Below are 14733 nucleotides of genomic sequence, written 5' to 3'. Positions count from 1 at the left end.
CGGCCAGGGGTGGTCGGAAAACCAAGAGCAGCTGAAGATGGGAAGTTACGCAATTTGAGTAACTACCATTGACTTCATGGGAGTTACTCAAACAGCACAGCCCTACAAACTACTCTGTTTATGTAACTCGCTGACTTACGTAAACAGCATTGCTGACAAGGCTATGCCGTTAGAGTAACTCCTATGAAGTCAATGGTAGCTACTTAAATTGCTTAAAGTGTACCCGTCAGATCCAACAAAAAAATATTTTTTTTATATATCACTCAGTACCTTATCCTGACCATGTACATCTAATTTGTATGTGTCTAGCACCTTTATTTATTTTTTCATTACACTTTTAATTGAGCTCACTAGTCTGAATTCCTCTTTTTTTTTTTTTTTTTAAATAACTGTTTATTTATGTAAAGAAGTTTTCCAAGACATGTTATACACATCAAGTAACATATAAAAGGTAAAGCAAGAGAATATAAAGTCATCTCCAGTGTAGAAGTAAACAAAGTAACCAAAGTACAGCAGGTATGATCATTACAATGTATAGAACATGAATTGTCATGTGCAATGACATAACAATATAAAATATAACAATCTAAATCTGTGTGAAGAACCAGTGGTCAACTGAATCCGATTTAATATCACATTGTATAGCAAGTAGAATTCACACTAAAAACGAAAAAATAAGCTACATTGATATAAAAAATAGATAGTAGAGGAAGGAAAGACATGGAAGTCTAGAAAGAAAATATGAAAGGAAGAAGAGAAGAAACTACGGAATGAGGATCACAGTCTGTTGCCTGAGGAGGAGAACGGCTAACTTCCCTGCTTCGGCTGCTTTTTGCCTTTCTGAGCAGCCCCGCTGATGTTCCCGAGTTTTGGATAGAAATCAGAAATGCTAATATGTATATGAACTTCATGGTGCACTCAGGTGTTCTCGAGCCCCTTGTGGCACTGTTCTTGCTAAAACCCTTATTGATAAATATTCGTATTCCCTTTCTTGTGCATGTAGCCAATAGGTGCTGTGACCTTAGGGAAGTGGCACATGTGTGCTCATGGTACAGGCAGTGAGTGATTAAGAGATTAAAGCTTGTATCGACTATGTCCTGAAGAACGGGAATATTAAAAGAGTTATCCAATATAGGGTGACTTTACTAATTATTTTTTCACCCAGTAATGGACATCGTTACCAAGGATCCGTGCATGTGTAAATGGCCATATCATGTGTCCCCCATCACGCTGCTGGCTTGTTTGCGTGCCCTTCCTCAAACTACAATCCCCAGGATCCCTTGCTTCTAGGTGGGAGGTGACTTATTTACCTCCTAAACATTAACCACCCAACCCATTGTAGCATGGCTAGGCTCCCTTCCATGCGTGCTGTGCCTGAAACTATAATTTCCTGCATCCCTGTGGAGAATGATTTCCCTCCCATCCAGCGGTCACTCCACCCATTGAAAAGAAGACACACTCCCTTTCAGTTCCTGACAAGTGATGTAATGTCTCAGGCAGCCTGGGAAATGCCAGAGACAGCACTCATTTTGTATGCTGCTAAAAATGAAAATCTGGGGAAAGGATGACATAAATATTGCAAGACCATCCATCAAACAGAACTGTGAATTACACTAACTTTACAGCCCCTGTAGCACAGTCAAATAAAAACAAAATCCCGGAATACCCCTTTGATATTTTTGATGGTGGTCAGTAGGAATGAGCAAATCGAATCTGACAAATCCGAATTTGTTACGAATTTCAGGAAAAAGTTGATTTGCGACGAATGCGAATATCGCCGTGATTTGATTGCGCAAATCGCTTCATTAAACTCCATTTATTGCAGTCCAGGCTCCAGGGTATCTAAAATAGCGGATCCACATCTGAGGACATGGGGCAAGGAATCCTGGGGAGGGTGGGAACAAGGGTCGGCAGGATGACCCGGAATCACATGCAGCCTATCAGCAGCCAGTCACCCCTGTGATGTCACAGCCCTATATAATTTGCAGCCATCTTGTGTCCAGTCACTTCAGCCTTTTATTGCAGAGAGAGAAAGAGAGAGAGAGGGACAGACAGCAGTGTGTGTTGCACAGAAAAGCATTTTTACAGAGGCGATTTACCTCCCAGTCACATCAGTGTTCTATTGCAGAGAGGGACAGAGAGCAGTGTATTGCACAGAAAAGCTTTTTTTACAACAGCGATTCACCTCAAGCCCAAATTCAGTCTAGAAGCACTGATAGGGAAGGGATTGAGAGAGAGAGTGCAATTTTGGGCGTAGTACACAGCGAATGTGTGCTGCAGCACTGGTGTGTACAACAACTGAAAAGCTAATAGTAGCCAGCCAGTTAGGGTGAGCAGAGCACTAAAAGCATATTGTCCTCTATTAAGTGTAACCTGTGCATACATTTAAGTGGTGTACTATTTTGTTCCTGTTAAAGTCTTAAGGGCCTAGATACTGTGAAAGGGCAGGCAAAAGTACACACCTGCTGGTATTGTAGACAAATACTGTTTTAAGCGTAGTGGAGCGTATTGTACTCCCCTCATATAAGCACTATGTCAGGCAGAGAAGTGCTAGGACAGAGGAGTGGCAGAGGCCTAAATTGATCAGGCAGAGGACGCAGCAGACTAGGGGCGAATGGCAGCAGGAGTAGCAGCGAGAGGCCTGAGCTCCTGGTATCAGCTAGCGGTCGTGTCTCGACCAGCAACCCATCTGCCGCCATTGATTGGTTAACACAGTCATCCACTTCATCACAAGTGACATCTGACACCCCCAGTTAACAGTCGGTGGGTTCCTCAGACACAACCCTCAGTTGGCATGGCCCCGGAGCAGTCCATGTCCTCCCATTGCCTCTGTCCTATGCTGTTCCCTCCACCACAGAAGTATCTTATTCTGTGGGTCCCACCCATCCAAAGGCGCAGAAGCTGAATGTGCTCCTGTCCAAGTTGATGGTGCTGCAGTCCCTCCTTTTTCAGAGAACTGATGGCTTGTGCCAAGCCGAGGTGGAGAGTCCCAAGCCATCATTTCTTTGCGAAGAAGGCAGTACCAGCCCTGCACAATTTTGTGGAACAGAAGGTGGGCCAGTCCTTGAGCCTGTTGGTGTGTACCAAAGTGCACGGCAGCACCAATGTGTGGAGCTTTAACTACGGTCAGGGACATTACATGTCTTTTAAAGGGGTTCTCCGGTGCTTAGACATCTTATCCCCTTTCAAAAGGATAGGGGATAAGATGCCTGATCCCGGGAGTCCCGCCGCTGGGGACATCACGCTCCGACCCTCAATGCAAGCCTACGGGAGGGGGCATGATAGCTGTCACACCCCCTCCCGTAGGCTTGCATTGAGGGGTGGAGGGTGACGTCACACGGGGGCGGAGGCGTGACATCACACGCCGCCGGCCTTGTGGTCGTTGATAATCAGACCCGGAGCGAACACGCTCCGGGGACTGATTACAAACGGGGTGCCGCGTGCAAGATCCCGGGGGTCCCCAGCGGCGGCACTCCCGCGATCAGGCATCTTATCCCCTATGCTTTGGATAGGGGATAAGATGTCTAAGCACAGGAGAACCCCTTTAAGGCCCACTGGGTGAATGTGGTTCCTGCACAGCCACAACAGCAACTTGGACAGGTCACGCCGCTTCCTCCTCCACGCTCTCAGGCCGTTGATCCTGTGACAGTGTGCGACTCTGCCTCCTCATCCTCCACCGTGTCCTCAGTCTTCACTGCACGGACAAGTCTCAGTGCCCATCCAGCTTACCATGTGTGCAGGGCACGGTGGTGACACACTGTTCTTCACATGGTTTGCCTTGGTGAACAGTCACACAGGGGAGGAACTGCTAAAAGTCATTGATCAAGAAATCAAATCATGGCTTACTCCATGAAAACTGGAAATGGGAACCATGGGGACCGACAACGGAAATAACATCTTGTCTGCACTGCGACAAGGAAGCCTGAGACATGCACCCTGCATGGCACATGTGTTCAATCTGGTTGTTAAGCGGTTCCTGATGTGTTCCCCCCATCTTCAAGACATCCTAACAATGGGAAGGAAACTTTGCATGCACTTCAGTCACTCGTACACCACAAAGCAAACCCTCTTGAGCTGCAGCATCAGAACGTATCCCCAAACATAGTCTGATTTGCGATGTTTCCACATGTTGGATTTCCACCCTCCATATGTTGGACCGACTATACGAACAGAGAAAAGCCATCACCGACTTCTTGATGATCCAAGTGGATAGGGGAACTCCGCTTCATCTACTACAACACGTGTTGGAAACAATGGCTCGTCAGGGCACTGGAGACGTGGTGCCTACATCTCATGACCACATGAGCCCTGTGGGGGCTGAACTGGAGGAGGAGGGGGAGTGGCACAGTGGAGCACAGTTTAGGTTTCGCAAGATGGCCGTTTTTTCTATCATCTGACAGGAGAGGAGGAGCAGGAGCAGCTAGAGAGTTATGAGGAAGGCAAGACAGAGGACCTAGACACACCATGGCAGTATGCCGTGGAGGTGGAGGCAGGGAGTCCCTCCGAGTCACTTGCACAAATGGCACGATGCATGCTCACTTGCTTTTGCAATGACTGCGGAATTGTCACCATTCCGCAGCGGGATGACTTCTGGCTCTCCACCTTATTGGACCCTCACTACCGGCACAAAATGGGGGCCTTTTTTTACACCCACTGAGAGGTAGGACAAACTGACCTACTACAGAGACATCCTACGTAGTCGGTTGGCCAATGCCTATTTGCGCCATCGTCCATCCTCTCGCAGGTCTGACTCGGGGAGGCCCTCTGCGCTCACCTTCCACTGCCAAAGCCTGAGTCTACAGTCGCTGATGAGTAGCTTTCTTTACCTGCATAGTGAAGCAACTCATCAGCAGCAGGTAGACCTGGAGCAGGACCTGAACCAGCAGGTGGTGGCATACCTTGACATGACCATGCCAACACACCTTGAAGATCCGCTGATTTGTGGCTGCAACTAGCAGAGTTCGCCCTGGATAAGCTGTCCTGCCCGGCCAGTAGTGTGTCATCACAGCGGGTGTTTAGTGCGGCAGGGGCCATAGTAACTCCAAGGAGAACTCGTCTGTCCAAGAAAAATGTGGAGAGACTAACCTTTGTGAAGATGAATCAGGCTTGGATCAGCCAGGTTTTCCACCCACCAATGCCTGATGCATTAGAGTAGATTGGCCATGGTGCCACAGCAACACTTCACAAATATGGTTAGTGCAAAACAGATTTAAGGTGCTACTCCCCAGTTACAGACATTCCTCTGCATTAGACCACAAGTAAGTATTGAGGATATGCATTACATAAAACGTAACTTTTAATAATATTGTTAGGATAAAACAAAAATATATGTACCCCAATTTTTTTTAAAATCAAACAAAAGGAAAGGCTATCATTCAGCCACTCTATGGTCTCCTCAAGCTGCCGCCACCTCCACGCTGTGTCATTCAACCACTATATGGTGTCCTCATGCTGATGCCACTTCCAGGCTCTGTCATTGTTGCTCTGCAACTGTGATTCTAATATCGGTGCCTCTTATCTGCATGTTATACTGAATAACAGTATTATTTCACTAACCCAGCACACACCCTATGCTTGTTACAGCAAGGCAAAGTGTTCTACACCCCTATTGAGGCTATCTGTAGGCCAGAAATAGCCATTTTTAATAGTGAATCGCCGCAAATAAATTCGGACCGAAAACATTTTGGAGGAAATTTCTGCGAATCGACCAAATCAAATTTTTCAAATATTCGCTCATGTCTAGTGGTCAGAATAGTGCTGGATCAGGGGCTGGAAAATGCCCTAAGTGCAATAAGTAGCTCATTTAAATATTAGGGACCTGTGGAAGCGGCGTGAGCTGCGAAACGGACGTCGTCCCGTCTCTTCTCTCCCTCCCGACGCCTGTATGAACCTCCACCGGGATTAAAGGCTTATAAATTGCATCCTGAACGAGTGCTGTGAGTTTCTTTCTGTTACTACTATTTGGGACTTTGCACTTTACTACACACACTGAGCACTGGACTAGTTGATGCCTTTGCTACTTTGGTATTTGTACATCTGCGAGCTGGTTTCCATGCAAAGGTGCTTTTTCCGGGTAGAATAGCAGTGCCGACTGTGTCTCTCTCTTTACTTGCATAAAAAACCTTTATATGTGGCGGCGGATGCCAATTGCCCCATACAAGGGGAAAAAAATTCCTTCCCCAATCCAAATATGGCATCAGAATAAATCCCTGGATCAACATTTTGTCCCTATAAATTTAGTATCCATAATCTGTAATCTTATTACTCAAATCATATAAAATATACTGTGTTGTGACACTGCATCAGCTGCAGCAAAACCAACATAAAGGGCCAATTGCTCATTGTGATGCATATGTTAACAGATATTCAGTTACTCCCTATCCTCCACAAAACAAACCAGAATAGCTCCAGTGACAATCCAGTTACTTGAGTGTCATCAGACTAAGCTGTACAATGGATCATTTTGAGAGACCTATGAAGCATCTACACATCTGAACCTGCCGTCCTCAACCACAACTGGAATTCCTCTGCGTAACCGCGGATTGCCTGCACGTCAATGCCATAAGAAGCAACAACATCTGGCCTGCCCCATTCATTAGAGAACTCACTGTATTACACTCCAGAACTAACCGCATTGGTCGCTGACCGCTTTTTCCATTGCCCCTGAGTCTGGGAGATAAGCTAAAAATGGATTAACACCATTTGATGTCAATCTAAAATAATGTTCACCTTAAAACCGACATAGCCATTTCATAAAGCTTCCAGCTGGGAGCTAAAATATCGAATCTTGCATACGGTTCAAAATTACTCCCATAAAATATGCAATTCCCCTTCCCCATTTGTCCAATGTCTCTGCTATGCCCTGGGGTTGCCCTCGAATTGAAATTAAACCATGTATATTGAGCCTCTTGTCCTTATTAAAATCTGCTCTGATAAGAACCTGGCATTCTCTGGAGATCAGATGGCATATAAGACATTCCTGGAGGACGGGCAGAAGCCGGAGAACAGGGGGTAAGAATGACAGCCGCATAGGACAATGCTTTTAGAAAAACTGTGTGTTTTCTCTAAGTTTCTTAAATTTTATTAATTGTGTATATATTCTATAGTTAAAATTGTATGTCATTAACATAGTAGTTACTATTATCATATTTACTAGAATTAAATGTATTCCATGAAAAGCTTAAGATAGATGGCAAACATAACTGGGAAGAAAAGAGGTTTGAGACACAACCATTCATGTACAGTTATAATTAATCTTTCCATTTAGTATAAGCAACTAGTTTTGCTGACGAGATTATAACTATTGCAGTGCTGCCCCCTATGGAGACACTTGCAACTATAATAATACTGCTATCCTATATTATGAATCCAATGTAAAATATAACTACACTGCTCAAAAAAATAAAGGGAACACTAAGACAACACATCCTAGATCTGAATGAATGAACTAATCGTATGAAATACTTTTTTCTTTACATAGTTGAATGTACGGACAACAAAATCCCACAAAAATTATCAATGGAAATCAAATGTATCAACCCATGGAGGTCTGGATATGGAGTCACACTCAAAATCACAGTGGAAAACCCCACTACAGGCTGATCCAACTTTATGTAATGTCCTTAATACAAGTCCCAATGAGGCTCAGTAGTGTGTGTGGCCTCCATGTGCCTCTATGACCTCCCTACAATGCCTGTGCATGCTCCTGATGAGGTGGAGGATGGTCTCCTGAGGGATGTCCTCCCAGACCTGGACTAAAGCATCCACCAACTCCTGGACAGTCTGTGGTGGATGGAGCAAGACCTTCCAGATGTGCTCAATTGGATTCAGGGGAACGGGCGGCCAGTCCATAGCATCAATCCCTTCCTCTTGTAGGAACTGCTGACACACTCCAGCCACATGAGGTCTAGCATTGTCTTGTATTAGGAGGAACCCAGGGCCAACCGCACCAGCATATGGTCTCACAAGGGGTCTAAGGGTCTCATCTAGGTACCTAATGGCAGTCAAGGCTACCTCTGGCAAGCACATGGAGGGCTGTGTGGCCCCCAAAAGAAATTCCACCCCACATTATTACTGACCCACTGCCAAACCGGTCATGCTGGAGGATGTTGCAGGCAGGAGAACGCTCTCCACGGCATCTCCAGACTCTGTCACATGTGCTCAGTGTGAACCCGCTTTCATCTGTGAAGCACAGGGCGCCAGTGGCGAATTTGCCAATCTTGGTGTTCTCTGGCAAATGCCAAACGTCCTGCACGGTGTTGGGCTGTAAGCACAACCCCCACCTGTGGACGTCGGGCCCTCATACCACCCTCATGGAGTCCGTTTCTGACCGTTTGAGTGGACACATGCACATTTGTGACCTGCTGGAGGTCATTTTGCAGGGCTCTGGCAGTGCTCCTGCTCCTCCTTGCACAAAGGCGGAGGTAGCGGTCCTGCTGGGGGGTTGTTGCCCTTCTACCGCCTCCTCCACGTCTCCTGATGTACTGGCCTGTCTCCTGGTAGCGCCTCCATGCTCTGGACACTACGCTGACAGACAGCGCAAACCTTCTTGCCACAGCTCGCACTAATGTACCATCCTGGATGAGCTGCACTACCTGAGCCACTTGTGTGGGTTGTAGACTCCGTCTCATGCTACCACTAGAGTGAAAGCACCACCAGCATTCAAAAGTGACCAAAACATCAGCCAGGAAGCATAGGAACTGAGAAGTGGTCTGTGGTCAACACCTGCAGAACCACTCCTTTATTGGGGTGTCTTGCTAATTGCCTATAATTTCCACCTGTTGTCTGTTCCATTTGCACAACAGCATGTGAAATTGATTGTCAATCAGTGTTGCTTCCTGAGTGGACAGTGTGATTTCACAGAAGTGTCATTGACTTGGGAGTTACATTGTGTTGTTTAAGTATTGAGCAGTGTACTATAATACTACTCCTATATACAAGAATATAACTACTATAATACTGCCCCTTATATACAAGAATATAACTACTATAATACTGCTCCTATATACAAGAATATAACTACTATAATACTGCCCATTATATACAAGAATATAACTACTATAATACTGCTCCTATATACAAGAATATAACTACTATAATACTGCTCCTATATACAAGAATATAACTACTGTAATACTGCTCCTATATACAAGAATATAACTACTATAATACTGCTCCCAATATACAAGAATATAACTACTATAATACTGCTCCTATATACAAGAATATAACTACTATAATACTGCCTCCTATATACAAGAATATAACTACTATAATACTGCCCCTATATACAAGAATGTAACTACTATAATACTGCTCCTATATACAAGAATATAACTACTATAATACTGCTCCTATATACAAGAATATACCTAATATAATACTCATCCTATATACAAGAATATAACTACTATAATACTGCTTCTATATACAAGAATATAGCTACTATAATACTGCTCCTATATACAAGATTATAACTACTATAATACCGCTCCTATATACAAGAATATAACTACTATAATACTCATCCTATATACAAGAATATAACTACTATAATACTGCTCCTATATACAAGAATATAACTACTATAATACTGCTCCTATATACAAGAATATAACTACTATAATACCGCTCCTATATACAAGAATATAACTACTATAATACTCATCCTATATACAAGAATATAACTACTATAATACTGCTCCTATATACAAGAATATAACTACTATAATACAGAAACTATGTATAAGAATATAACTACTATAATACTGCTCCTATATGCAAGAATATAACTACTATAATACAGAAACTATGTATAAGAATATAACTACTATAATACTGTTCCTATATGCAAGAATATAACTACTATAATACAGAAACTATGTATAAGAATATAACTACTATAATACAGAAACTATGTATAAGAATATAACTACTATGGGGGGCATTTATCAATGTTTGCTTATGTATTCCTTTTTTTTAGTTATTTTTTTCTTACAATTTTTTTGCTTATGTGCAACGTATTTATGAACTGGTTTCAGCCTGTTTATAAATTTCTTTCCCTTAAGCAATTTATAGATTTTTTTGCTTTGGTAGTGGCTTTTTCTGCTCCATGTCTGAGCTGGAGTAAATTTAGTAGGTTTTTTCATGCAATGCGACTTTTTTGCGACTGTCGCACTTCATAAATTTCTGACCACTGCAAGTCAATTTCTTTTTTCTACTAAAAAAAAGGCAAGAAAGAAAATTTGCTTTACTCGCTGTCTGTAAGAAAAGTCGCACGAAAAATCGCGCAGGCGCAACTGTGACAATTATGCGACAAACTTAGCAAAAAAAAACATGACTAAAGACGTTGATAAATGCCCCCCTATATTATTACTTTATAATTGTCTCTACCCTGTGTCTTACCCTCACCTCTCCCCGGACATATGCCATAGGATTACTCTAAGGTATGAGCACTGATCCTATGAACGTCAGAGTGAATTCCAGCCATCTCAGTAACAAATGAATAAATTCATCTCTCGGAGCGTGATCTGAAAGGCAGTTTTGTATGGAGGGAAATTACATTTGCCTATGAGAGTCATGCAGATCTGAATCTGAGCAATGTCTAGTAATGATGGAGAAATATTATCTGTCTGTGAAAAATGTAACACCTTCAGCACAACCGGGGCAGGTTTCCAAAGCCTGCAGTGCTAAAAGGGGTCAGCTACATTACAGAGCCGGGACCGGCAGTGCCCGTTTGTCGGACGCAGTGCATGGTGCTCGCCTTGCATAAATCATACTATTTTATCTGTCACCCAGGCCGCTTTACAGTTTAAGCAAAAATGCGATTATGCCTAATGTTATAAATCGGGATTCGGTTCCCTTTCCGTAACCTCACCGCCTGTGTGTAGCATAACACATTTGCATATAAATCACGCTAATTTGTTTGTGTCACAACTTGCGATTCCTATGTCTGTGCTCCTCATTTGTATGTGTATTGTAAATTATACATATATATTACAATGATGTGCTTAAAGGAGACCTGATAGATGGCGGCTGAATACAGACGGTGACCATTTATTATTTAGGGGGATAGAAGGAATGTGTGAGGAGATTAATTCCAGAATTGGAACGAACAAGAACTGATATATGAGGCTTATGAAAATTGCTGTATATGAATACTATAGAATTCCAATAGTCCGACATGCTGGACTTTCCCTCCCAACTACTGGATGCTTTGAGGGTCTGGTCACAAATAGTGTTAGGCTAAGTTTCCACTTGTTTTTTTTTCTGGCAGTTTTTATCTATGTACTTAAGTTTTAGACAGAATAGCAAAAGTTTATTTAAACCTTTAACTTTACTTTTTTGGTGCACTGTATCTTTAACATTATCCATCATGATTTTTTTTCTAGATAAACTAGACTAGAGCAGAAACATATCCCTGAGTCTCGCAAATTGTATGACTGCTCTTTTATTCTGTGAATTCAAGCTCCCTGGCATCTCCCGTTTCCCTTCACTTACTAATTCATGTGCCCGCTATCTCCCAGATGTTCCCAGGTCGGTGCCAACTGCTTACAAACCAACAATGCCCGTCCGCCCTGTGCCCCTTAGGGTTCTGAGGGTATTAAGCTTAGGTAACAGGTGTAGTAGCGCTGCGATGGTGGAACCTGAGCGTGTGACCCGGACAGAGTGAAAAAGTTATTCTTACATCCCTGTCTGTGCCCACCTGGGATCTCTTTATACTGCGCCTACATTGTCCCTTTGTGCCCACGGCGCAATTATCAGAGTGTGACTGAGGATACAATTCAACACCGTCGGCTTGTGTAACCCAAGGGCTTTCTTATCACCTCCTGCTTAGAAGTGCAAGGTAAAAACTTTTCAGAGTGGAAGAAATAACAATGTCGTATATTCTCCTACATGGGATCCCGCTGCACACAAATCTCCAGTTCGGAAGCTTGGAACCACAGCACTTCAGGGATGTCATGAGAATCTCGACTCGCGGAACATTTTCTGGAACTTTCTAATACATTTTGAGGGAAAATTTATCATTTGCGTGAACATTTTCTTTCCATTTGCACAGTTTATCTGGTGGAGTTTATGGGGGAAACTTATCAAAACCCCTCCAGAGGAAAAGTTGCCCAGTTGCCCATAGCAACCAATCCGCTCGCTCCTTTCATTTTTAACAAGGCCTCTACAAAATGAAAGAAGCGATCTGATTGGATGCTATGGTCAACTGGGCAACTTTTCCTCTGCACAGGTTTTGATAAATCTCCCCCAGTGTGCCTAAATTAGGAAATTGCTAAAAATGTTTAAAATATGCGCAACAGGGAGGAAAGAAGCACAACAAAGTTACTATATCCCACCCCACATAAGAAACAGAGTATACGTGTGCAAAAAACAATCATAAATAAGGTACAAAGCCCTCCAATCCAGAAAACCACTGAAAACAGGCCAGTAAAATAACGTACAATCATAAATACTCCCTTTGTGTTCCAATTCCTCACCAAAGCATGTTCTCTAGATTTTTGGGTCAATAGGTTCCCTGTGATACTCAATGTATGAAGCTTCTTCTTTTACTACTCAAAAAAATAAAGAAGTTAAATAAAAAAACACTTATAATCACCCTATTCTTAACCCTTTACTAATTATATATATATATATATATATATATATATATATATATACACACACACTTTTTTTTTATTTAAAAACATTTTATATATATATATATTTTTTTTTCACACTAACTTAGTTCTCCTAACTAGAAGACTTTTATAAGCAGAGTAAGACAAATGCAGAGAGAGACAGAGGCTGCTGAAAGCTTTAGAAAGTGGTGTACCTCCTCTCCAGGGCTAGATTAACAGCTTAGATTGCTTAGTACTGCTCTATAACGTCCCCCATGCTGCTGCTGTTTCTGGGTGTGTGCTATAGAGAGATAACAGAGCAGGATCTCCTCTTCTGTGTATGGGAGACATCATAGCATCTAGTCTACACCCAATGGATCAGGGACAACTATGAATTTGGGATATAGCCTGCAGAGAGGAAAACTACTGAAAAATGCCATGTACAAGTTATATATAACGGGCATAAATAGTGCTACTCCTGATGTACTCACATGACATTTCAGGGATTACTGAGAGGGGAAGATTTACCTCCCATTACGGGGTCACCTTATCCTGTAGCCCATAACATTTAGCTCAATAAGGGTAGTTATATAATTCCTTCCTCAGATAATTATATAACTTTACCAGGTCTATATCCCGTAGTAAAGGTTAGAAGGAAAGGAGTTTTGCAGATCTATGCATTGGGAAAATGACTGGATCCGATTCAGCGCAGTAACTTCCCAGATGTCTACACCCCCCACCCCACCCCTTCACGTTTGCAATAAGAAAAATGAGTCTTTCTTGAAGATCCCTGAGACGTCGGCTGTGGAGTCAGATTGGAATTTCAAAGCCAACAATTAAAACGTTTTAATTAAATCTGTGGTCAGGGGCTGAGCCTAAATATATGTATGAAAGGGACGGTAGGCCGTGAGTGGAATAATACTCCTATCAGGCCGCTCTATCTGAAGAACAAATTTCATGCTGAATATTGGACATCATTCAGGATAAGAGTTAGACTCCACAACGTTACACTGCAGGAACTTCAGAGAATTGCTCCAATCCAATATACTCTTATGTCTTACAATAGCGACAAAACTACTGAGAGAGCAAGAATGTAGCGTGGATCAAAATGTACTGTCATAGTATGTCTATAGACAGATCAGATACTGCTACACTGGTGTAGCTAAGTCAATCATGTGTGATACTGTCCGCTGAGGCATTGTATCTAAGCCTATCTGGTGTGTTACAGCCTGATGAGATGGTGTATCTAAGCCTATCATCTGTTATTCTGTCTGTTGAAGTGGTGTATCCTATCATAGAAACATAGAATGTGTCGGCAGATAAGAACCATTTGGCCCATCTAGTCTGCCCAATAATCTGAATCCTATCAATAGTCCCTGGCCCTATCTTATATGAAGGATAGTGTTATGCTTATCCCATGCATGTTTATACTCCTTCACTGTATTTGCAGGAGTTTAAACATGCATGGGATCCTGCATGGGATTTTGCAATACTATCTGCTGGCACAGTGTATCTAAGCCTACATGCACAGTACTGTGTGCAGAGACTGTCTACGGCAGTGTTTCTCAACCAGTGTGTCTCCAGCTGTTGCAAAACTACAACTCACAGCATGACCTGACTTTGCAACAGCTGAAAGCACACTGGTTGGGAAAACATTAAAGGGGTACTCTGCCCCTAGACATCTTATCCCTTATCCAAAAGATAAGGGATAAAATGTCTGATCTCCCTGCTGCACCCGGCGTTAATTTAGAGCGTCGGGTGCAGCATCTGAGGCTCGTGATGTCACGGTCATTCCCCTCTCGTGACATTTTGGCCATGCCCCCTCAATGCAAGTCTGTGGGAGGGGGGTGACAGCTGTCACACCCCCTCCCACAGATTTCCATTAAGGGGCATTGCTGTGACGTCACGAGCCTCCACTCTGCATCGCCAGTCATCCGGTACAGAGCGAAGTTCTCTCCGTGCACCTGCTGTATACGGTGCCGCAGCCAAGATTGCCGGGGGTCCCCAGCGGCAGGACCTCCGTGATCGGACATCTTATCCCCTATCCTTTGGATAGGGGATAAGATGTCTAGGGGCAGAGTACCCATTTAATCTACCGAATTGATGTATCTAAGCCTATTGTGTGATACGG

The 14733-nt window shown here is 43.1% G+C and overlaps 2 protein-coding genes across 9 annotated transcripts in view; one reads left to right on the top strand and one right to left on the bottom strand.

Annotated features, from left to right (window-relative positions):
* Window positions 1-14733, bottom strand: part of LOC130297600 (protoheme IX farnesyltransferase, mitochondrial) — a 492900-nt gene that overhangs the window by 325487 nt on the left and 152680 nt on the right. The window lies entirely within an intron of this gene.
* The window catches only part of LOC130297601 (heparan sulfate glucosamine 3-O-sulfotransferase 3A1-like), a 191701-nt gene that overhangs the window by 56397 nt on the left and 120571 nt on the right, over window positions 1-14733 (top strand). Inside the window, exon 5 of one of the 5 annotated variants that reach the window (XR_008849611.1) lies at window positions 11391-12028. The exons of the other annotated variants lie outside the window; for them this stretch is intronic. The gene's annotated coding sequence lies outside the window, so the exon portion shown is untranslated. Of the gene's footprint in view, window positions 1-11390; window positions 12029-14733 lie in introns of those variants that run through there. 5 annotated transcript variants of the gene reach the window in all.

This window comes from Hyla sarda, chromosome 13 (genome assembly GCF_029499605.1).
Source record: "Hyla sarda isolate aHylSar1 chromosome 13, aHylSar1.hap1, whole genome shotgun sequence".
NCBI classification, from domain to species: domain Eukaryota; kingdom Metazoa; phylum Chordata; class Amphibia; order Anura; family Hylidae; genus Hyla; species Hyla sarda.
Note: the sequence above shows the minus strand (reverse complement) of the source record. Positions and strands in the feature narration are given on the sequence as shown.